Below are 26,330 nucleotides of genomic sequence, written 5' to 3'. Positions count from 1 at the left end.
CGACTGCCCCATTCATCTTTGGTCGATATGGGGAAGAGTTATGGTGTTGGATCTTGAACTCTTGGCACAGTTCTTCCACCATCTTGTTATTTAGATTGGATCCATTATCAGTGATGATCTTATCGGGAATACCGTATCTGCATATAATGTTTTTTCTGATGAAGGATGTTACCACCTTTCGGGTCACATGAGCATACGATGCCGCTTCTACCCATTTGGTGAAATAATCGATGGCCACCAGGATGAATCTATGTCCATTGGATGCCTTTGGTTCGATGGGTCCAATAACATCCATGCCCCACATTGCAAATGGCCAAGGTGAAACCAATACATTGAGTGGCGTTGGTGGGACATGAATATTGTCGGCATATGCTTGACATTTGTGGCATTTTCGAACGTATTGGTAACAATCCCTTTCCATGGTCGACCAATAGTACCCTGCCCTAAGGATTTTCTTAGCCATTGCAGGTCCGGGAATGTGGGTACCGAAAACCCCCTCATGTATTTCTTTGATCACATTTTGAGCTTCGACTTGGTCTACACACCTTAACAAAACCGAGTCATAATTCTTTTTGTAGAGGGTTTCTCCTATCAGCAGAAATCCCATGGCCCTTCTTCGGATATGCTTTTTGTCGTTATCGTTGGCCATATCAGGATATTCCCCTTTTTTCAGATATTGTTTGATATCGTGGAACCATGGACAATCGTCGATAACTTCATCTATCAGAAGGCAGAACGCTTGCTTATCATGCCGTCGGATATTAATGATGGGCATTTCATGCTCTTTATCCAAGGCGAACATCGACGAGAGTGTAGCAAGAGCGTCAGCAAACTGATTCTCCTCCCTCGGAATATACTCAAAGACGACACTTTGAAAAAGATGTGTCAAGTCTTTGATATGCTCAACATATGGTATTAGTTTAGGATTTCGGACTTCCCAGTCACCTCGTAGCTGATGAATGACTAAAGCCAAATCTCCAAACACTTTGAGCTTTAGGATACCATTGTTGATAGCTGCCTGGATTCCTAGCGCACAAGCTTCGTATTCGGCCATGTTGTTTGTACAGTCAAAATTGAGTCTTGCTGTTAGGGGGATATGCTTTCCTTGTGGAGAGATTAACACTGTTCCAATCCCCTGTCCAAGCATGTTGGAGGCTCCATCAAAATACATGGTCCACGCATCATCTTTGCGTTCTTCATGTTGTAAGTTCATGATATCCTCGTCGGGGAAATCATCCTGAAGGGATTGATAGTCATTGGTCGGCCCGTGTGCTAGGTAATCAGCTAGGGTACTGCCCTTGATGGCCTTTTGGGTGACATGTATGATGTCAAATTCTGATAATTGCACTTGCCATCGGGCAATCTTCCCAGTGATTATGGGTTTGTCGAACACATACTTAATTGGGTCCATTTTGGAAACCAACCAAGTAGTATGCCTAATCATATACTGCCTGAGCCTTTGTGTTGCCCATGCTAACGCGCAGCACGTCTTTTCTAGCGGCGTGTAGCGGGTTTCATAATCAAGAAACTTTTTGCTCAGGTAGTAGATGGCTTGTTCTTTCTTCCTTGTTTCATCTTGTTGTCCTAGCACAGCTCCCATGGACTCATCAAGTACCGTTAAATAGAGGATTAATGGTCTTCCCTCGACAGGTGGCACCAACACTGGTGGATTGGCCAAGCATTGTTTGATCTTATCGAAAGCTTGTTGACAATTCTCATCCCAAGCTTCGGAATGATTCTTGCGCAACAGCTTGAATATCGGTTTGCACGTGTCAGTCAATTGTGCGATGAACCTCGCGACGTAGTTCACCCTGCCGAGGAATCCTCTTATTTCTTTCTCGGTTCTAGGAGGAGGCATTTCCATTATTGCCTTTACTTTTTCGGGGTCCACCTCTATGCCTTTTTCACTGACGATGAACCCGAGAAGTTTACCCGACCGAACTCCGAAAGTACACTTAGCCGGGTTTAGCTTAAGCTGATACTTACGAAGCCGATTGAATAATTTTCTCAAATATTGGATGTGGTTCATCTCGTTCTTCGACTTTGCGATCATGTCATCCACGTATACTTCAATTTCTTTGTGGATCATATCGTGGAATAGCGTCACCATCGCTCGTTGGTAGGTGGCACCCGCATTTTTAAGTCCAAAAGGCATCACCCTGTAGCAGAAAGTGCCCCAAGGTGTAATGAAAGAAGTTTTCTCGCGGTCTTCTATATTCATCTTTATTTGATTATATCCCGAGTATCCATCCATAAAGGAATAGAGTGTGTTTGTGGCTGTGTGATCCACAAGTGTATCGATGTGGGGCAAGGGAAAATCGTCCTTTGGACTGGCACGATTCAAATCCCTATAATCAACACACACTCTAACCTTTCCATTCTTTTTGATGACTGGCACAATGTTAGCCAGCCATTCGGGATGCTGGGATACAACCAAGAATCCCGCGTCTAATTGTTTTTCTACCTCCTCCTTAATCTTTAAGGACCATTCGGGCTTGATTCGTCGAAGCTTTTGCTTAATGGGTCGAAACCCCTCTTTTAATGGCAACTTGTGTTCGACGATGTTGGAGTCCAAACCGGGCATATCACGGTACGACCATGCAAATACGTCTTTGTATTCCCTCAACAATTGAATCAATTGCGTTTTTATTTCATCACTGATATGGGTCCCAATATTGACTTCTTGTAACTCTTGACCCTGCCCCAAATTCACGGTCTCCAATTTCTCTTGATATGGCTGGAGTAGACGAGCTTCTTGATCTAGCAGTCTTTGCAGATCCGGAGAGATAGTCTCCTCATCACTGTCCGACTCAACCCATTCATCCTTGGCTTTCGGATCCCGATCAGAGCGAACAATCACAGACATAATTATTTACTGGTTCTGTTTAGGTTTAGAATTATTAATATTGATGAGAGAGAGAGAATAGAACAAAATGAGAGAATAATGTATGAAAAATGCCTCTTTATTGATATATGTATGTAAAACTGTACAAAACCCTTATTTACATGAAAAGGTCCTCATGATCTCGGGTACTGATCATGAGTCCCTAAAAGAAAAATGTGGAGGGGCCCTATCATGGCTTGCCCTTCTCTCTACTCCTGTTTTGGCAGAGGGTTCTTGCTCACGTCGGGCGCTGTCGAATCGAAAGTGACCCAACCAGCGTCAATAAGGCTTTGGACCTTGTGCTTGAGAGCTAGGCAATTCTCCGTTGAATGCCCCGGCGCTCCCGAATGGTATAGACATTTGTCTTGTGGTTTGTACCAATCAGGGTAAGGTGGGTCGATCTTTCTCGGTGGAACATAAGCTAGAAGTTGGGCTTCTACTAGCTTCGGCAGGAGATCGCTATAAGTGGTCGGAAGTTTGTCAAACTTCTTCACAGAGTTGTATTGCGATTTGCCTGACTTCGAAGTGGAAGAAGATGGAGAAATGGTTACAGCGTTGACTCCTCCTTCTTTCTTCTTCCCGAAGGCCTTCTTAGCTTCATATGGTTGGGAAGGCTTAGCCAGCTTCCCACTTTTGAGTCCTTGTTCCACCCTTTCTCCAATGGTGATGATGTCCGAGAAGAGTGTTGTCGTGTTCCCTATCATCTTGTCATAATAGGGACCAGTCAACGAATTGATGAATAAGGACACCGTCTCCTTATCCGATAGCGGGGGCTCTATCTGTGCCGCCAACTCCCTCCAACGTTGGGCGTACGCCTTGAAGGATTCATCGTTCTTTTTACTCAAGGCTTGAAGATCTGACCTATCGGGTGTTAGGTCGATGTTGTATTTGTAGCGCTTGAGAAAGGCGTCGGCCAACTGCCTCCATGTATGTACTAGATTTCCATCTAGCTGCATATACCAGTTGAGCGCGGTATCAGCCAAGCTCTCTTGGAAGCAGTGGATCAAGAGCTTTTCGTTTGTGGCATATGCAGCCATCTTTCGGCAGTACATGGTGAGATGACTCTTAGGGCAAGTCGATCCCACATATTTTGGGAAATCCGGCACTTTAAATTTAGGAGGGAATTGGATGTCCCTCACTAAACACATGTCGGCGGCATCTTTGATGTCAAAATCATGCCCCTCCATAGCCCTCAACCGATCCTCTAGGGCGTGGAATTGTTCCTTTGAAACCTCGGGCTCTTTGATTACAATTCCAGCCCCTATAGGTATAGCGTGTGGAGGCTCTTCCTCGTGTTCTTCTTCCTCTCCATGATGGGACTCATGGTCATTGTGGTGTGATCCATGCACATTGTGGTGACGCATGAGCTCCATCATTTGCGCCATCTGTTCTTTGAGCTGAGAGAGCTCGGTTGTGAGCTTCTTATTTTGCTCTTCCAGCGCTTCCATTTTCTTGATTTTCTGCGCGCGCGTGAGGACAGAGAGATGACCAGCCACTTTCTAAAATGAATGTTTATTCTAATTAGCTTATTTATGATATGAATACACTCTTGATGTGAGCTTGATAATCTTTCATCTTTAAGGCGCTGCCTTTTTAAGATGAAAGTTTATCACCCTCCCTAGCCTATGACCTCTCCACAACGGAGAATCTCAATAGTCACGGGTCTCTTTCACTCACATCGAGAGGGTATTAGTGAACTTATAAATGATGATGAGGATGCATGAGGTATTATTAATAATGATGCCTATGCTCCTTACTTTTATTATATTTTCACACATTGGTTTTTCCTCTCATGTCATGACATTTTCATGCATGGGGATTTATTCTTTGACCTTATCACGAGGTTATTTATTAATGCACAAACAATTGCACATAAGCATTTACACAAACAATTCACTCATCCACGAACAGTCACGAGCGAATCACGAGGTAGGGGTATCCTGCAGAAAAGTGCATATTCAAGGTGGTTCTAACTGTTCTCACCGGTCTGAGGCCCCCAAGGTGCCCCCATTATAGGGACCCAATTCCTCTCGTCGTAAGTCGATGGAAAGCTCCAACGCACTGTCGGACTCGAGTTCATGGTTATCACCTTGAGTGATGCTTTCCGACAACGGTCTACGGGCACCTATAGACCCATTCGACAACCGGCCGTACTAACATCCACTCCCTATGGCTTACCACTCATGCCCCCGGGTATAGAGGGAACTGTTGTGTGCAAAGGTTTGTGTGCAGTTTTTATTTCAAACAATTGCGGAAATTTAAACAAACAACAGTTATTAAAAGCCAAATAGATAAACATGTTATCATACAAGCAAAGGGGTAATAAAGTAATTTTAACTATTATTTGTTAAAAATAATCTGTCACTAAATGGGACTGACTCTCGAGGCTTCCCCAGTGGAGTCGCCATCTGTCGCCACCGGCCCGAAACGGGCTTTCGGCATTCGCGAAGGATGGTTGGACTCTTTTGTTTGTTTAAATATATGGATTGCTAGAATGACTTATTCTCAAACTGAGACCTTGTCAAACGAGCAATTTTATTAAAAGGTTCACCAATCCATGTTAATCCCAAGCGGGACCCTCCATAGATTAGCGGTTTTCATAAAAAGGAAGGGTTCGTGGAGTCGCCACCAATGTTTTACTCAAAACATTGGAAAAAGAAGTTTAAGGCAATCGATTCAAAAATCGACTTCGGCCATGACAACCAGAGTCGGGTAAGGGAGTCGGTTACGCGTGGGGAAGGTGTTAGCACCCCACAGCGCCCCTTTTGGGTTCCCTATGACAGATTATTTAAAAAATAATAGTGCAAAATTACTAAATTACCCCTATTTATTCTAAGCAATTATAAATTAACTATCTACATGATGATAGTTTAAATATGTACACACAGAAAGCGGTAAAAGAAGGGACTTTAAAGATATAAACCTTTGAAGCGTGCTTTCTTATATATCTTGACAGAAATTGGGAAGCGTTTTGGCGTTCCCTCCCTCTACAAGACCGCTCGCTCCCTCCTAAAAAATAATTTTTGACTTGGAAATCCGATGGATTTCCCTTCGACTTAGTTTGAGACTCAAGCAAAATGCTCAGAACTCAAAAACTTCGTCGGATCAACTCTCCGAGTGATTTCTAGGCAGAGCACTGCTCAAAAAAACCCAGAATACTCAAGAAGAGGGTTAAAACTCAGTCCAAAAGTGTGAAATGACGTCCCATTGACGTCATATTTATAGGGAAGAGGCTCAATACGGTTTATGAGGGTCAATACGGTCAACATTGAAATTTTGAACTAATACGGCCGTATTGAATTCAATACGGCCGTATTGAAGTTCAAAAAAACTCAATACGGCCGTATTGAAGTTCAGTGCGGCCGTATTGAAGTTCAGTGCAGCCGTATTGAATTCAATGCAGCCGTATTGAAGTCCAGAAATTTCAATACGGCCGTATTGAGTTCAGTGCGGCCGTATTGAAGTTCAAAATGTTCAATACGGCCGTACTGAACCTCTGGGAGGCCGTATTGGGCTTCATTCCTCCCACTTTTCTTATTTTAGCTATCCTAAGACCTCTAGACCTATAGAGAACCCTCCTTGGGCCTTCTGGAAGTCCTTCTGGCTGATCTTCCTTCAGTCTTCGAGAGTCTTCAAGCTTTATTTCCGACCCGGACAATTTTAGGGGTCTACAGCTGCCCCCCCTTTACTTAGTCGGACGGCCTTTTGGTGTACCGGCTGACAAGTAAAGGAGTTGACCCAATTGTCCGGGTGATGTGCCAACCTTCTGACTTGTAGCGTCTTCCGGTGGAAAATTGTTGAGTAGCCTCTCCAGGTTGTTGCATACCTCGGCGTTTCTGACAACCTTGGTAGCTAAGTTTACCCTCTCCAGGGTCAACTTCACTCGACGCCCGAGCCGGAAGTTGAACACCAACGTGCCTCTGACAACGCTGATGGTTGAGTACCGCCTCTCCAGGCCTAGCCTCACTCGACGCCCGAGCCGGAAGCTAGACACCAGTGTTAACATCACCGATGATTGAGTACTGCCTCTCCAGGCTCTGCTTCGGTTGTTTCTGACGACCTAGGCAGCTAAGTTTACCCTCTCCAGGGTCAACTTCACTTGACGCCCGAGCCGGAAGTTGAACACCAACGTGCCTTTGACGACGCTGATGGTTGAGTACTGCCTCTCCAGGCCCTGCCTCTCAACATGAGGTAGTTGAGTATCGCCTCTCCAAGCCCTGCCTCTTAACATTCAGCAGTTGAGTATTGCCTCTCCAGACTAGGAACTAAACTCCTCTTTTCAACTAAACTCCTCTTTTCAACTACTTGTCATCCTCAAACAGATGGCCAAACTGAGGTAGTGAATAGATCTCTGTCTACTATGCTTAGGGCAGTCCTAAAGGGTAATCACAAATCTTGGGATGAGTTTTTACCTCATATTGAATTTGCCTACAATAGGGTAGTTCATAAAACTACCAATATTTCTCCTTTTGAGGCTGTGTATGGGTTTAATCCTTTAACTCCTTTGGACTTGATGATGGATTCCTTCTCCATGAAATGACGTAGAGATGAAGGAGAGGAAGCCTTGCCCTTGATCTAGGTTCAACAAGGAAGACAAAGGTAGGTACTTGGTGAAGGAAAGGAAGTTGATGTGAGAAGGGAGGTGTTTGGGCGGAAGCTATTTAGGAGATGGTGTTTGGTGATTTAGGTTGGCTCACTCCAAGGTAGGTGGAGGCCACTCTAGGTATCACTCTCCAAGGGTGGAGAATGAAGGTAAGCTAGCCGAATTTTGATGGAATCATACTTGGGAATGCAAGAGGTGACACACTCAAAGATCCAAGAGGAGTGGGCTAGACATGGAAGATTGGGCCAGTCTAGGCCCAACGGGCCCTATGGGCTTGGAAGGCCCAAACCAAGTTTCAACATGGGCTTATCTTGTTTTTAACATTCTTATTATATTTTTGTTAGTATAGTATGAATATATTTTGGTCTTGTATTTTGGACCACATAGAGTAGCATTTTAGGTTTTAGGCTTGTTGGGCCTAGTTTTGGGCTTCATGGGCCTTTGGGCTTTTGGTACCCAATATTGGGCTCATTTTCATTCTTGTAATTTTTCCTTTCCATTGTATTTGTTGGACCATTGTATTTGGGTCATTAGAGTAGGATTTAAGGAGGAATATTAGTTTAAGAGGATTAGGCAAAATTAGGTTTAATTTAGCATGCATTTAAGTTGCATTTTGAGTCACATGGATTATGCCACCTTGGCTGAACATGTGTGACTTAAATTCAACCCTAAATGCACACTAAATCAAAGCCAAATGCACCAAACACCCATGGGACCGGTCATACACATGTGTGACAAGTTTTGAATTCAAATTCAAATTTGAATTCAAAACTTGGCGCCAACATGGTGGCCACTCATGTGGCGCCAAGTGTTCACCTAATTTTCGGAAGTTATATGTTCCCTCCTTCACCTTATTGTACTCACTTTGAATATTGAATGAAATTTGAGAGCCTTTGGCCGAGTTTCCCCTTTCAAAGTCACCTTAGAGTTCATCTTCAAAACCTTAGGATTTCACCTTAGAATCCTCCTCTTTGAAGTGTGCTCTCCATTGATGCTTGAGCTTGGATGCTTCCCTCCTAGTTCTAGGTTGAGTGCATCCGTGAGTTCTTAAGCTTCTAAGTGTCTTGAGTTGAAGAATCAAGCCTCCATTGAAGAAGATCCGGCCTAAGCAAATCCGTGGAGAAGATCATCCATCATTTCTCCTAGGTTTGCTATCATTTTTGGTATCAAGAGCAAGGTCTTCAAGGAGATAAGTGTTCTTGAGTTTTGGTCCGAATATTTTGTGTTCTTTGTGTTCTTATGTTTGTCTTAATTGAGTTTCAATTCGGATCTATATTTTGATGCTATTGAGTTCATAGATCCATTGTTGATTGTCTTGAATTTTCTTCCATAATCAACTTGTAGGAACTATTAGCTTGTGCTTATTTTTTATTTTAATTTTGAGTCTCTCCATTCCTAATATGTGTCCGTGATTGGACTGCATACATTGCATTTAGATTTTGGTTTTTAATCCATGTTTTGTCTTAGTATGTTTGTGTAGTCTTTATATGTCTTAAAATTCCTTGAATAGCATGTTGACCTAAATTTTCTTTGTGTCTAGTTCATCAATTTGTTGCTCTCGGATTGCTTATTGTTCTTGCCTCCTATATGTGCTTTTTCTTTTACCTTATTGTGTTCATAACTTGCTATTAGTTCTAGTAAGTTTCTTTAGAGTTAGGTTTCCATTGTGTCTTAAGTTTTCAAATCACATTTCCATTGAAAAATCTTATAAAAAAATTTTGTGACTCAAAATTTCAAGTGCTTAATCTTACTTCTAGTGCACTATCTTTTGGATTCAAATTTTAAAAAGTAAATAGGCTGAAAACAGAGACAAAAACAGAGCCTAAATCAAAATAAAAGTACAAAGATTCAAAGAAGAAAAGTGTACAAAAGAATCCAAGACAAAACCTAAAAACTAGTGCACTAGTTTCCTTGTTTTCACTTGAATTTTTGTCTAACTTGTAGTCACGGTTTCTATAGCTTGGAATCTTAGAAAAATTTGAAACAAAAGGCAAATATACTCTCTGGACTCTTAACTTGAATATAGAAAAATAAAGAATTAAAAAAAAAAATAGAGAAAGAAAATTAAAAGGAAAAAGCCGAGAGGTATACAAGTTAAAAAATTACTTGATTCCTTGTTATTGTTTTGGCTACTACTTTTGCTATACTTGTCCAATTGTCTTCAAATTTTTTTTGTTTTGTTCATCTATTCTAGTACCTATCTAGGAACTCTTCTCTCTGAGTGCTAGCTTTTATTTGGAGTCTTAATTTTCAGTTTTACTTGTTGAACTTCTTTGAGTCTTGTCATATACACATATTACTCTTAATTTTGGTATAAGCTTTCCAAATTGTGCTTTTTTGCTTGTCTAGTTTTCTTTCAATAATTTCCTGTGCTGGAAGTGGCCTTAAATCCTTGCTCAAGGATCAAGAATTGCTCAACAAAGAGTAGGAAAAATTTTGGACACTATAATCACCAAATTTGACCTAATTTAGTGACCAAAATCCTCCTAAATCTCCTTCACTTGAGTGACCAATTCCTTCACCTTGTGAGGCAGCCACCTTAACCTCTTTGTTGTGTTTCTTTTGCAGGTCCAGGAGCAGCATATTGAAGGATTAGTGGCGGATTAAACACTTGGTTAAGTGTTAGAAAAGTTGAACACAAAACCGCCACTAATTGGTCACCAAAGCCGCCACTTTATTGCTTTTTAGGCTAGTTTAATTTTTGTCAATTCTCTTGTATTTTTAAACCAATTTGTAAAGCTTGGAGGGAGTATTAAGAAGCTGGTCAGGTATATCTACATCCTTGATAGACTCTCACATGTAGTACTAGTGGAAGTGGCTTGGAAATTTCATATGTTTCAAGCTTCCACTTAGGATATCCGACTAGTTGCTTAACTTGCTTCTTTTAAGTTTTCTTGTACTTAATTGCTTTACTTTGTTGCCTATAAACGTCTAGAATTGTGTAGTTTTATTTTCTCACATTTAGTTAAGTGTCAAAAACAAACAAATTGTGAAAAAGCATACAAAAATTTTTGTGAAAAGTTTTGAGGAATTGGAAATACCACAAAGGAGTTTAGTGATTTCCACTTGAAAAGGCTTGGTTATTAAGTGGCTCTTTGTAGCTCACCTCCCTTGATAGTGCAACTTGTACACTTAGACTTCCAAGTGCTATTTTCATTCCTAGAAAAGACCAAAAACGTTTTATAACTTTTTGCATAGCATACAAATTCTTTTTGCTTAACCATGAGTCATCATTCTCAAGGTAGTAGTGACTTTGATACTCCTAAAAGTTTTGAAAGAATTGTCAAGGAGGTTGAAGCACTAAAACTTTGGAAAAATGATGAGATGCTTCAAAAACAAAAAGAGAAACTTGAAAAAGAAGTACAAATCATGGCTTTGGAACAAGAAATCCAAAAGATTAAGCAAAGAGAAGAAAAACTTTTAAAAAGTTTAAATAAAAATAAAAGTCCAAAAGGTTCTTCTAGGAGCTCAACCAAGAGCTCCAATGATTCTCAAAGTCAAAATAATGATGGTAGTATACAAATGGATGCTTACTATCAACCCCCACCTAGGAGAGTCATTAAAGAACACAAAGTGAGGGAATCAAGGGTTGATCTCCCTTACTTTCATGGAAAAGAAGATGTGGATGCCTACTTGGATTGGGAAATGAAAGTGGAGCAAATCTTCACTTGTCACCAAGTAGGTGAAGAAAGAAAAGTTCCCTTGGCCACCTTAGCTGATGGAATCCTGCCTAGGAAGGCAAGAGGTGACATATTGAAGGAGCCAAGAGGAGTTGGCTAGACATGAAGGTTTGGGCCAGTCAGGGCCCAATGGGCCTGATGGGCCTAGGAAGGCCCAAGTTGAACTTTTCATGGGCCATATTTTGTTATAGCTATTTTCATATGTTTTGTATACATCATGTTAGTATAGGTATCATATATTTTGGTCTTGTATTTTGGACCACATAGAGTAGCATTTTAGGTTTTAGGCTTGTTGGGCCTAGTTTTGGGCTTCATGGGCCTTTGGGCTTTTGGTACCCAATATTGGGCTCATTTTCATTCTTGTAATTTTTCCTTTCCATTGTATTTGTTTGACCATTGTATTTAGGTCATTAGATTAGGAATATACAAGAATTACTTAAATAGGTAAAATAGGTTAAACTAGGTTTAATTTGGAAGTCATTTAAGTTACATTTGAGTCACATGTTTAGCACCATGGGTGGCTGAACATGTGCCACTCAAATTAACCCTAAATAACTCTCAAATCAAACCTAAATGCATCTAGGCACCTAAATTTTCGGACTAGCACATGGGAGCCAAAATTTGAATTCAAATTTCAAGTTTGAATTCAAATTTTGGGCGCCACATGTAGCCTTGGATTTAGGCGCCCAAAGTTGCACACTTGGAACCCTACTTAAGTGATTCTTCCACTCTTTGTATTCACTTTTGAGAATAATGAAATTTGAGAGCTTATTCAGCCAAATTTCGTTCAAGAGTCACCATGAGAGAAAGCTTCACCTTAGGAACCCTTCTAGGATTTCCTCCTCTTTGAAGTGAGCTTTCCCTTGCACCTTAAGCTTGGATGCTTCCATCCAAGGCTTAAGCCTTATTCCAACCGAGAATCATCCTTCTTCAAGTGTTCTTAGCTGCGGATTCAAGTCTCCTTTGAAGAGATCCAAGCCTAGGCAAATTCAAGGAGAAGAACATCCTTCACTTCTCCTAGTATTTCCATCATTTTTGGTATCAAGAGCAAGGTCTTCAAGGAGATAAGTTCTTGAGTTTTTTGGTCCGTTTATTTTTGTGTTCTTTGTGTTCTAAGTGTCTTGTTTGAGTTTCTTTTCGGATCTACATGCTTTATATCATATTTTGTTCCATAGATCCATTGGTTGATTGTTCTTGAATTTTCTTCCTCAATCAACTTGTTTAGGACCTATTAGCTTGTGCTTATTTTTTATTTTAATTTTGAGTCTCTCCATTCCTAATATGTGTCCGTGATTGGACTGCATACATTGCATTTAGATTTTGGTTTTTAATCCATGTTTTGTCTTAGTATGTTTGTGTAGTCTTTATATGTCTTAAAATTCCTTGAATAGCATGTTGCCTAAATTTTCTTTGTGTCTAGTTCATCAATTTGTTGCTCTCGGATTGCTTATTGTCCTTGCCTCCTATATGTGCTTTTTCTTTTACCTTATTATGTTCATAACTTGCTATTAGTTCTAGTAAGTTTCTTTAGAGTTAGGTTTCCATTGTGTCTTAAGTTTTCAAATCACATTTCCATTGAAAAATCTTATAAAAAAAATTTTGTGACTCAAAATTTTAAGTGCTTAATCTTACTTCTAGTGCACTATCTTTTGGATTCAAATTTTAAAAAGTAAATAGGCTGAAAACAGAGACAAAAACAGAGCCTAAATCAAAAGAAAAGTACAAAGATTCAAAGAAGAAAAGTGTACAAAAGAATCCAAGACAAAACCTAAAAACTAGTGCACTAGTTTCCTTGTTTTCACTTGAATTTTTGTCTAACTTGTAGTCACGGTTTCTATAGCTTGGAATCTTAGAAAAATTTGAAACAAAAGGCAAATATACTCTCTGGACTCTTAACTTGAATATAGAAAAAGAAAGAATTAAAAAAAAAATTAGAGAAAGCATTTTAAAGTGAAAAAGCCGAGAGGTGTACATTGGTGAAAAATCACTTGATTCCTTGTTATTGTTTTGACTACTACTTGTGCTATACTTATCCAATTGCTTTCAAATTTTTTTTGTTTTGTTCATCTACTCTAGTACCTATCTAGGAACATTCCTAACTGAGTTCTAGCTTTATTTGGAGTCTTATTTTCCAGTTTTACTTGTTGAACCTCTTTGAGTCTTGTCATATATACATATTACTCTTAACTTTTGGTATAAGCTTTCCAAATTGTGCTTTATTGCTTGTCTAGTTTTCTTTCAATAATTTCCCTGTGCTGGAAGTGGCCTCAAATCCTTGCTCAAGGATCAAGCATTGCTCAACAAAGAGTAGGAAAAGTTTGGACACTAAGACCTAAAAATTTGACCTAATTTAGTGACCAAAACTTCTCCTAAACTTCCTTCACTTGAGTGACCATTCCTTTCACCTTGTGAGGCAGCCACCATTAACCTCTTTGTTGTGTTTCTTTTGCAGGTCCAGTAGCATCATATTGAAGGATTAGTGGCGGATTAAACACTTGATTAAGTGTTGGAAAATTTGCACAACAATCCGTCACTAAATTGGTCACCAAAACCGCCATTTATTGCTTTCTAGGCTAGTTTAAATTTTGCAATCTCTCTTGTATTTTAAAATCAATTTGTAAAGCTTGGAGGGAGTATTAAGAAGCTGGTCAGGTATATCTAACTCCTTGTTAGCATCCTCACGTGTAGTGCTAGTGGAAGTGGCTTGGAAATTTCATATGTTTCAAGCTTCCACTTAGGATATCCGACTAGTTGCTTACATTGTTTCCTTTAAGTTCTTTGTCTTTTAATTGCTTTATTTTGCTGCCTTGAAACGTCTAGACTTGTGTAGATTTACTTGCTCACGTTTAGTTTAGTCTCAAAAACAAACAAATTGTGAAAAAGCATTCAAAATTTTTGTGAAAAGTTTTGGGGAATTGGAAGTATCACAAAGGAGTTTAGTGATTTCCACTTGAAAAGGCTTGGTTATTAAGTGGCTCTTTGTAGCTCACCTCCCTTGATAGTGCAACTTGTACACTTAGACTTCCAAGTGCTATTTTCATTCCTAGAAAATACCAAAAACATTTTATAACTTTTTGCATAGCATATACAAAAAAAAAAAAAAAAATTCTTTTGTTTAATCATGAGAAAATATTTCTCAAGTGGTAGTGAATTAAGCTCTCCAAAAGGTTTTTCACATTCTACTCAAAGGCTTAAATCACTAACACCTTGGACAAAGCAAGAAGCTTTACAAAAAGAAAAAGAAAAACTTGAAAAAAAAGCACAAATTGCAATTTTAGAGGAAGAAATTCACATTATTAAACAAAAGAGAGAAAAACTTTTAGCAAAAGAAAAATTGAGAAAAACAAGAGAAAAAGAAAGAAAAAAGGCATTGCTCTTAGGGAAGAGTAAGGAGGAAAATAATTCCTCTAAAGGACTTGTGAGTGAAGAAAGTTGTTCTACCACTAAAAATCATTTACAAAATACTCTCTTCATAAATAAAGACCTTAACTCTTACCCTAATCATACCACTAGTCATGAAGTAGAGATTCAAGAACAAATCATTCTAAAGAAAAATGAATCTCAACTTCAAGATGTAGTGAAGAAGGAGTGGACTACATTTAGTTCCACTTCTTGTGCTACTTCCTTGGAGGTGCCCAAGGAAGATAGCCTTCCTCTCTTTAGGAATCCTTCTACCATAGTTGTTCTAATAAAGCACCCAAATTTTGGAATATATTGTTTGATAGATACATCTTGTCATATTTCATATTCTATTTTTGATCTTATGGGAAGTTCATCTTTATTTGAACTTAATTTGCACCCTTCCCTACAAGACAAAAATAGTTTATATGAGTTTTCAAGATTTTCCAAGACATTTTATCTACCAAACAATATGATTCAAAATTGTTTAGGACGTTTTCTAGTATTCTTTTCTTTATATTTTAGGAAAAGCCTAGGCTACCATTTAGGGTATTTTAGGCAAGATATTGTAGTGTTTAAAAATCATTCTTTTCATTGTCTTAGTCATAGTGTTATTACATTCTTAGGTTTTACTTCTAGGTTATGCTTAGGAGAGGAGCCTATTTCTACTTTTAGGGAGTCTAATTTTGATAGTTTATTTTTTCTTAGGCTATGTAGACCCCTAAAATTGTCCGGGTCGGAAATAAAGCTTTCAAGACTCTCGAAGACTGAAGGAAGATCAGCCAGAAGGACTCCTGGAAGGCCCTAGGAGGGTTCTCTGTAGGTCTAGAGGTCTTAGAATAGCTTAAAATAAGGAAGTGGAGGGAATGAAGCCCAATACGGCCGTACTAAACTTAATACGGCCGTATTGAAGCTTCAATATGGCCGCAGTGAACTCAATACGGCGTATTGAAGTTTCTGAACTTCAATACGGCCGTACTGAAATCAATACGGCCGTATTGAAGCTTCAATACAGCCGCAGTGAACTCAATACGGCCATATTGAAATTTCTAAGCTTCAATACGGCCGTATTGAACTCAATACGGCCGTATTGAAGTTCAAAAATTTCAATACGGCCGTATTGATCCTGTAGCCCGTATTGGGCCTGTTCCCTATAAATATGACGTCAATTGGACGTCATTGGACACTTTCACACTCAGTTTTGACTCCCTCCTTGAGTATTCTGGGGTTTTTGAGAAGTGTTCTGCCCTAGAAATCTCTCTGGGAGTCGATCCGACGAAGTTCTGGAATTCCGAGCACTTAGCTTGGAGATTCGAACCTAGTCAAAGGGAAATCCTCCGGATTTCCGTAGTCGAAATTTTATAGGAGGGAGCGAGCGGGCTTGTAGAGCGAGGGAACGCCAAAAAGCTTCCCAGTTTTACGAAATATATAAAAGCACGCTTCAAAGGTTTCTTCTTCAAAATCCTTCCTTTTACTGCTTTCTGATTGTTGCATAGCATATCTAATTTATTCGCCATGTAGATATCTTGTTCATAATCGTTTAGAATAAATAGGGGTAATTTAGTAATTTTACACTGTTATTTTAGAAATAATCTGTCATAGGGAACCCGAAAGGGGCGCTGTGGGGTGCTAACACCTTCCCCACGCGTAACCGACTCCCTTACCCAACTCTGGTTGTAATGGCCAAAGTTGATTTATAAAATCAATTGCCTTATCCCTTTTTCCAATGTTTTGAGTAAAATATTGGTGGCGACTCCACGAACCCTCCTTTTGCGAAAACCACTAATCCATGGAGGGTCCCGCTTGGGATTAATATGGATTGGTGAGACATTTAATAAATAAATTGGATAAGATCGACAAGGTCTCAGTTTGAGAACAAGTCGTTCTAATAATCCAATACATTTTTTAAAACTAAAATAAAAGCGAGCTCGACCGTCTTCGCGACTGCCGAGGCCCGTTCGGGCCGGTGGCGACAGATGGCGACTCCACTGGGGAAGCTTCGAGAGTCAGTCCCATTTAGTGACAGACTATTTTTAACAAATAATAGTTAAAATTACTTTATTACCCCTCACTTGTATGATAACATGTTTATCTATTTGGCTTTAATAACTGTTGTATTTTTAAATTTACGCAATTGTTTGAAATACAAACTGTACACAAACCTTTGCACACAACAGTTCCCTCTATACCCGGGGGCATGAGTGATTGATTAACCATAGGGAGTGGATGTTAGTACGGCCGGTTGTCGAATGGGTCTATAGGTGCCCGTAGACCGTTGTCGGAAAACATCAATGCATGCATATTCATCGCCATCATCTCATATCATGCATTCTTATCAAAGATCATGGAGAGATCTAGGAGTCATTCATACATCTCTCCTAGTAATCCATTAATAAACGTTAATAAAAAGAAAGAAATAATCGATGCGTATATTCAAAGAATGGATCACACGCCGTTCGTTATCAAGTGTAAGCCAACAACCGCGCCAAGCGAGCACACGTCAACTCCGTTGTTGGTAATCAAGACAAACAAAGGGGAAGGTCCAACACCATTAAGGATCACAGTTCCAAGGCCTTTCCCTTACAAATCAAATAAGGCTGTGCCGTGGATATACGACATCCACTCTTCTGCCGACAGCGATATCTCCAACATCGCTGGACTTGGGGGCATGACTAGGAGTGGTAGGATCTACACTCCCGATGATCTTCATAACAAAGCCCCAAGAATAAAGAAAAAGAAGAAAAGAAAACCGAGGAAAAAGAATCCGAGGAGGAGACAGACGAGCTGTTAAAATATATCCGACAGAGCGAGTACTCCATCATGGATCAACTTCATAAGACGCCAGCAAAGATTACGCTGTTGTCGTTGATCCTAAGCTCCGAACTGCATCGGCAAGCTCTGTCGAAAGTCTTGAACGAGGCATATGTGTCGCACACTATCTCCCAAGACAAATTTGAGGGGATTGTTAGTCACATCACGGCTAATGATCACCTCTCTTTCACCGATGAAGAGATACCCGCCGAGGGACCAAATCACAACAAGCCCTTGCACATCTCTGTAAAGTGCAAGGAGTATCACATCGCTAAAGTCTTGGTAGATAATGGATCTTCCTTGAATGTGATGCCAAAAAGAACGCTCAAGCAATTGGCAATCAAGGGAGTCCAAATGCGCCCGAGCAACATGATCGTTCGAGCCTTCGATGGTTCTAAAAGAGAAGTAGTGGGAGAAATCAATCTTCCAATCCAAATTGGACCCACTATCTTTAATGTCGAATTCCAAGTGATGGACATTACTCCCGCATACAGCTGTCTCCTCGGCCGACCTTGGATTCATGATGCGAAAGCTGTACCCTCTACGCTCCACCAGAAAGTCAAGTTCATAGTGGGTGACAAACTGGTGACTGTACAAGCTGAAGATGACATACTCATCAGCAAGCCATCCACCATACCTTATGTGGATGCAGCAGAGGAAGCTTTGGAAACCGCCTTCCAAGCATTGGAAATTGCCAATGTTGAAACGTTTCCCCGAGAAATGAAGAAGGTAGCTCATATGCTCACAAAGAACGGATACTTGCCAGGACAAAGATTAGGCAAGGACTCCCAAGGAATCTCGGAGCTACCCATTATCAAGGATAATCCGGGGAAACAAGGGTTAGGATACAACCCCGTTAAAGATCAAAGAACGAAGAGGAATCAAGATCCTTCTCGACGTTCTTTAAGCCAGATCTTTAGGAAGGCCGGTTCACAAATATCAAGGCCGACTGTTGTCATCAAGTGTTTTTCTTCTTCCGATAGGGATGTATAAACTCGATGACTATTAGAGATTACTCCTCGGGGACAGCCCGACCCCCGAGCCTCGATAGGGCACATGTTTCCATTATGATTATAATAAAATCATTCTTCATTAATTCTTTATTGCTTCTTTTCTTGCTTGCAATAAAATTCTAGACCACATTATTTTAACCCTGTTTGAATAAGCATAAATGAGGTTAAAATCATCTTGATAACAATAAACCCACATCATTTTGTGTGAAAGTGTGCATGACAACTTGGAGCACCTTTTCTTGGCCTCAATAAGTGCCGTCATGGATAAAAGAAATCCATTCAGGACAAAAATCCTAAAAAGCAAAAAGCTCGGCAGGAAACCCAAAAAGGGGGCTGCACAAAAATAAGAGCAAAAGACCCGCTAGGAATCCCACAAAAGGGTGACCTAGGCAAAAATTAGGGTTACAAAATAATGAACAAAAACAAAAGCCCGCTAAGACATCACAAATGGGTGTTTTAGGCAAAAGTTAGGGCCGTCAAAAAAGAAAAAAACAAAATAAATCCATGATGGTACCATCAATTGAATTCAACAAGGGGCTCAAGAAAAGCTATCCAAGTTGTCAAAGCACAATCATTAATAACAAAGATGTGCTTAACTTCATAAGTGTTTAATCGAATAAACCTAAACACAATAAGCCTACCATTGGCCAGCCATTCTTACAAAAACCATTTTTCAAAAAATAAAATAATCCCCTCTAAAACACAAACTTTTGAAAAATATACCCTTTCCTTCTTTTCTCTCTTGTCCCAACGATTTTTGAATAATCTAGTGGAAACATGGAGATATAGTGGTCAATAGGAGGGTTGACACATCTTCTAAAGAAAGGGAAGGATCATTTGGTTGATGACACCAAAATCAAATATGCATCATTCCTCGGTAACAGAAATCGGCAGAGCACAGTCCGTCTGGAGGAATGGCAAAATCCAAACACAAAAACGCATCGGTTAATTCTTTTGAAAAAAGAATCAAATAGAATTAGGTGCATCATACTGCATACATGCATACAGATGATAGGTGTACTGGAAGATCACTTATTCTCTGTTTATTGAAAAAACAAAAAAAAAATAATAATAAAAAATATAAATTTCAGAAAAAACAATGCGCCCGTACCATGTTCAGTACACCCGTACTAAAATCAGGGGTATGAACAAATTTTTAACTCAAACATGGGCGTACTGAAATGGATGCGGCCGTATTGGCCATAAAGAAATTTTCAAAGACCTCGTCATGAGGCAACCACATAAAATAGAAAAATAGAAAAATTGCTTGTGTATGACAGCAGCAAACAAAATGCAAAGATTCAGAAAATCAACAGCGTCATACAGAATAACTGAGCCTGGAGAGGCTTGCCGAAAGAATACTCTCAGAATAACTGAGCTTGGAGAGGCTTGTCGAAATAATACTCTCAAAATAACTGAGCCTGGAGAGGCTCGCCGAAATAATACTCTTTCAGAATAATTGAGCCTGGAGAGGCTCGCCGAAATAATACTCTCTCAGAATAACTGAGACATTTCTGTACAGAAAAAGCCGAAATCAACAAAAAAGGCAAAAACACAGAAAAAGCCAAAATCGAAAAAAGGGCAAAATACAGAAAATCCAACAAATCATACAGAATAACTGAGCCTGGAGAGGCTTGCCGGAAAAAATACTCGTACAGAATAATTGAGCCTGGAGAGGCTCGCCGAAATAATACTCTCTCAAAATAACTGAGCCTGGAGAGGCTTGCCGAAATAATACTCTCTCAAAATAATTGAGCCTGGAGAGGCTTGCCGAAATAATACTCCCGCAAAATAATTGAGCCTGGAGAGGCTTGCCTAAATAATACTCCCGCAGAATAATTGAGCCTGGAGAGGCTTGCCTAAATAATACTCCCGCAGAATAATTGAGCCTGGAGAGGCTTGCCGAAATAATACTCCTTCAGAATAATTGAGCCTGGAGAGGCTCGCCGAAATAATACTCTTTCATCATAACTAAAGCCTGGAGAGGCTTGCAGAAATAATACTCTCTCAGAATAAATGAGCCTGGAGAGGCTCGCAGAAATAATACTCCCCAGAGAAACCTCAACTCAAGCTCACGGAACGAATCCCCAGCGAGAGCTATCAAAGCAAAATCGACGCAATCCCCAATGGAAGTGCGATCATCCAAACAGTATATACAAGTCAAAGGACTTAACACTTCCTCAGTGGAAGATAGCTCTCCGACTCAAAGCGCTGAGTGAGGCTAAGCCTGCAGAGGCTTCCTAAATAATACTCTGGGATACATAAGATCCCTCATTCCCCAATCGCCTACTCAGAGGCATCCCTGCAAAAGGAGAAAAATCAAAAAAAATATATAAATATTCCCCAAGCGGAATCCGGCACTCAGCCGAACACTGAACCCCAATTCCTCAGTCGCCTACATAAGAGGCACTCCTTCAAAAGGAAAAATCATAAAAAGATCAATAATCATTCCCCAAGTGGAATCCGGCTCTCAGCCTATCATTGAACATCAAGATGATCTGCCTAACAGAAGAGGCCAATCACAAACCAATGACAAAATCCCCTGGCGGATAACAGCCTACACAGAGGCAACAAAATCCAAAAAAGAGTTACCCGAATAAGGATAACTGGGATACTCCACCAACGTCCAAAGGACGTCAGCCAATCATAAGGCACTGCTCATCTCAGAAAGAGCATCTTCGTGTCTACACCCCAAGGAAACAGAAATTCCTCAATGGGCGCCAACTACTCAATGGAAAGTTGGGACACAAGAACCTATGAGTAACTGCACATCCCCTAGACGGATCCCTGCGTTATCCAGCCCTCAGTGGCACAAAAATCAAAAACAATCGTCGAAACAGCATCGTGGACTGTGGAGACAAAATCAACATCCAGAATCCCCAGCGGATAACAGCCTACACAGAGGCAGCAAAAATCAGAAAATCAAAAAGAGATACCCGAATAAGGATGAACCGGGATACTCCACCAACGTCAAAGGACGTCAGCCAAACATAAGGCATCGCTCAACTCAGAGAGAAAGAGCATCTGTGTCTACACCCCAAGGAGTCAGAAATTCCCCATGGGTACCAACAATGCAATGCAAGTTGGGGCACAGGAACCTGTGAATGACTGCACATCCCCTAGACGGATCCCTGCGTTATCCAGCCCTCAGTGGCACAAAATCAGAAAAAACCGTCGAAGCAGCATCATGGACTGTGGAGACAAAATCATCTCAAAGCCTAAAAGGCAATACTCAGCTACCCAGTTGTCAAGAGCACCGAGGTATGCACAAGTCTGGAGAGACGGTACTCAAACAAAGTCTGGAGAGACGGTACTCAAACAAGGTCTGGAGAGACGGTACTCAAACAAGGTCTGGAGAGACGGTACTCAAACAAGGTCTGGAGAGACGGTACTCAAACAAGGTCTGGAGAGACGGTACTCAAACAAGGTCTGGAGAGACGATACTCAAACAAAGTCTGGAGAGACGGTACTCAAACAAGGTCTGGAGAGACGGTACTCAAACAAGGTCTGGAGAGACGGTACTCAAACAAGGTCTGGAGAGACGGTACTCAAACAAGGTCTGGAGAGACGGTACTCAAACAAGGTCTGGAGAGACGATACTCAAACAAGGTCTGGAGAGACGGTACTCAAACAAGGTCTGGAGAGACGATACTCAAACAAGGTCTGGAGAGACGGTACTCAAACAAGGTCTGGAGAGACGGTACTCAAACAAAGTCTGGAGAGACGGTACTCAAACAAGGTCTGGAGAGACGGTACTCAAACAAGGTCTGGAGAGACGATACTCAAACAAGGTCTGGAGAGACGGTACTCAAACGAAGTCTGGAGAGACAGTACTCAAACAAGGTCTGGAGAGACAGTACTCAAGGTCTGGAGAGACAGTACTCAAGGTCTGGAGAGACAATACTCAAGGTCTGGAGAGACAATACTCAGCCATCAGCGTCGTCAGAGGCACGTTGGTGTTAAACTTAGCTACCGAGGTTGTCAGAAGCGCCGAGGTATGCAACAACCTGGAGAGGCTACTCAAATTTTCCACCGGAAGACACCACAAGTCGGAAGGATGGCTTATTCCCCGGACAATTGGGTCAACTCCTTTACTTGTCAGCCGGTACACTAAAAGACCGTTTGACTAAGTAAAGGGGGGGCAGCTGTAGACCCCTAAAATTGTCCGGGTCGGAAATAAAGCTTTCAAGACTCTCGAAGACTGAAGGAAGATCAGCCAGAAGGACTCCTGGAAGGCCCTAGGAGGGTTCTCTGTAGGTCTAGAGGTCTTAGAATAGCTTAAAATAAGGAAGTGGAGGGAATGAAGCCCAATACGGCCGTACTAAACTTAATACGGCCGTATTGAAGCTTCAATATGGCCGCAGTGAACTCAATACGGCGTATTGAAGTTTCTGAACTTCAATACGGCCGTACTGAAATCAATACGGCCGTATTGAAGCTTCAATACAGCCGCAGTGAACTCAATACGGCCATATTGAAATTTCTGAGCTTCAATACGGCCGTATTGAACTCAATACGGCCGTATTGAAGTTCAAAAATTTCAATACGGCCGTATTGATCCTGTAGCCCGTATTGGGCCTGTTCCCTATAAATATGACGTCAATTGGACGTCATTGGACACTTTCACACTCAGTTTTGACTCCCTCCTTGAGTATTCTGGGGTTTTGAGCAGTGTTCTGCCCTAGAAATCTCTCTGGGAGTCGATCCGACGAAGTTCTGGAATTCCGAGCACTTAGCTTGGAGATTCGAACCTAGTCGAAGGGAAATCCTCCGGATTTCCGTAGTCAAAATTTTATAGGAGGGAGCGAGCGGGCTTGTAGAGCGAGGGAACGCCAAAAAGCTTCCCAGTTTTACGAAATATATAAAAGCACGCTTCAAAGGTTTCTTCTTCAAAATCCTTCCTTTTACTGCTTTCTGATTGTTGCATAGCATATCTAACTTATTCGCCATGTAGATATCTTGTTCATAATCGTTTAGAATAAATAGGGGTAATTTAGTAATTTTACACTGTTATTTTAGAAATAATCTGTCATAGGGAACCCGAAAGGGGCGCTGTGGGGTGCTAACACCTTCCCCACGCGTAACCGACTCCCTTACCCAACTCTGGTTGTAATGGCCAAAGTTGATTTATAAAATCAATTGCCTTATCCCTTTTTCCAATGTTTTGAGTAAAATATTGGTGGCGACTCCACGAACCCTCCTTTTGCGAAAACCACTAATCCATGGAGGGTCCCGCTTGGGATTAATATGGATTGGTGAGACATTTAATAAATAAATTGGATAAGATCGACAAGGTCTCAGTTTGAGAACAAGTCGTTCTAATAATCCAATACATTTTTTAAAACTAAAATAAAAGCGAGCTCGACCGTCTTCGCGACTGCCGAGGCCCGTTCGGGCCGGTTGCGACAGGCTAGATATAAGGACTCCTCTTAGGATCCATAATCCATTTTCTCATCATAAACATGTCACCTCTTATACATGGTTTGTTGTATATGTAGGTGATGTTTCTTATTCCATGCATCCTCGTGATTTGAGGACAAATCCTTTTCAAGAGGGAGGGGATGATGGAATCCTGCCTAGGAAGGCAAGAGGTGACATATTGAAGGAGCCAAGAGGAGTTGGCTAGACATGAAGGTTTGGGCCAGTCAGGGCCCAATGGGCCTGATGGGCCTGGGAAGGCCCAAGTTGAACTTTTCATGGGCCATATTTTGTTATAGCTATTTTCATATGTTTTGTATACATCATGTTAGTATAGGTATCATATATTTTGGTCTTGTATTTTGGACCACATAGAGTAGCATTTTAGGTTTTAGGCTTGTTGGGCCTAGTTTTGGGCTTCATGGGCCTTTGGGCTTTTGGTACCCAATATTGGGCTCATTTTCATTCTTGTAATTTTTCCTTTCCATTGTATTTGTTTGACCATTGTATTTAGGTCATTAGATTAGGAATATACAAGAATTACTTAAATAGGTAAAATAGGTTAAACTAGGTTTAATTTGGAAGTCATTTAAGTTACATTTGAGTCACATGTTTAGCACCATGGGTGGCTGAACATGTGCCACTCAAATTAACCCTAAATAACTCTCAAATCAAACCTAAATGCATCTAGGCACCTAAATTTTCGGACTAGCACATGGGAGCCAAAATTTGAATTCAAATTTCAAGTTTGAATTCAAATTTTGGGCGCCACATGTAGCCTTGGATTTAGGCGCCCAAAGTTGCACACTTGGAACCCTACTTAAGTGATTATTCCACTCTTTGTATTCACTTTTGAGAATAATGAAATTTGAGAGCTTATTCAGCCAAATTTCGTTCAAGAGTCACCATGAGAGAAAGCTTCACCTTAGGAACCCTTCTAGGATTTCCTCCTCTTTGAAGTGAGCTTTCCCTTGCACCTTAAGCTTGGATGCTTCCATCCAAGGCTTAAGCCTTATTCCAACCGAGAATCATCCTTCTTCAAGTGTTCTTAGCTGCGGATTCAAGTCTCCTTTGAAGAGATCCAAGCCTAGGCAAATTCAAGGAGAAGAACATCCTTCACTTCTCCTAGTATTTCCATCATTAGCTTTCCAAGGACAAGCTATGTATTGGTGGACCTCCTTAGAGAGAGAGAGAAGACTTCACAATGACCCTCCAATCACTTATTGGAATGAGTTGAGGAGTGCTATGAGAAGAAGGCACATACCTTCCTATTATAGTAGGGAGCTTATGGATAAGCTCCAAAGACTCCAACAAAAGAATATGAGTGTTGAGGAGTATAGACAAAAGATGGAGTTGTATCTCATGAGGGCTGGCATAAGGGAAGAGGAAAGATTGACCATTGCTAGGTTTTTAAGTGGTCTAAATTTTGATATAAGAGATAGAGTTGAGTTACTCCCTTATAGGGACCTTGATGATTTGGTCCAACTTTGTATAAGGGTGGAACAACAAAATTTAAGGAAAAATTCTTTAAAAGGAAAAACTCAAGCTAACTCTTATATCAAGAATGACTACAGGAGGGAGGGTCAATATGACTCTTCTAAAAGCTCTAGTAAGGGTCAAGAAAAAGAAAAAGAAAATGATAAAAATGTTGTCACTTCTAGTAGTAAAACTAGTGACATCAAATGCTTTAAATGTCTTGGGAGAGGCCATATAGCTTCTCAATGTCCAACTAAAAAGGTCATGATTTTGAGAGGACAAGACATTTATAGTAGTCTTGATGAATCTAGTTCTACCACTTCAAGTGATAGTGAGACTAGTAAGGAAGATCCTCAAATTGAAAAGCTATATCCTGTTGATGGTGATCTTCTTATGGTCAAAAGGCTTCTTGGAAGTCAACCTTGTCCCACTTCACTATCACAAAGAGAGAACATCTTTCACACAAGATGTTTAGTTTCCAAAAGAACTTGTTCTCTCATTGTTGATAGTGGATCATGTTCAAATTGTTGTAGTACAAGATTGATTAACAAGTTAGCCCTTACCACCATTCCTCACCCTCACCCTTACAAACTTCATTGGCTCAATGAAGGTGAGGAATTGGAGGTGAATCAACAAGTGAAGGTCAAGTTTTCTATAGGGGATTATAAAGATAAAGTTTTATGTGATGTGATCCCTATGGAAGCTTGTCATATTTTGCTTGGTAGGCCTTGGCAATTTGATAAATAAACTATACATGATGGCCTCACTAACAAAATATCCTTCACTCATAAAAATAAGGAAATTGTTTTTAATCCTTTAACACCACCCCAAGTGTTTGAGGATCAAAAACAAATGAAAAGAAAAATAAACAAAGAAAAGAAAGAAGGAAAGAGTGTGGATAAAGGGGACTCCACTAAGACCATTGTGACAAAAGAGAGTTATTTTATGACCAAACAAGACTTGAAAAGAACTCTCTTTATTCATAAAAGTCTTGACTCTGATCCTAATACTGCCACTTATCTTAAAGTTGAGAATGAGGAAAAAAA

The sequence above is a fragment of the Cajanus cajan genome, chromosome 11, assembly GCF_000230855.2.
Source record: "Cajanus cajan strain Asha chromosome 11, NIPB_CcT2T_4, whole genome shotgun sequence".
In the NCBI taxonomy this organism is placed as follows: domain Eukaryota; kingdom Viridiplantae; phylum Streptophyta; class Magnoliopsida; order Fabales; family Fabaceae; genus Cajanus; species Cajanus cajan.
This window is presented reverse-complemented; position numbering follows the sequence as displayed.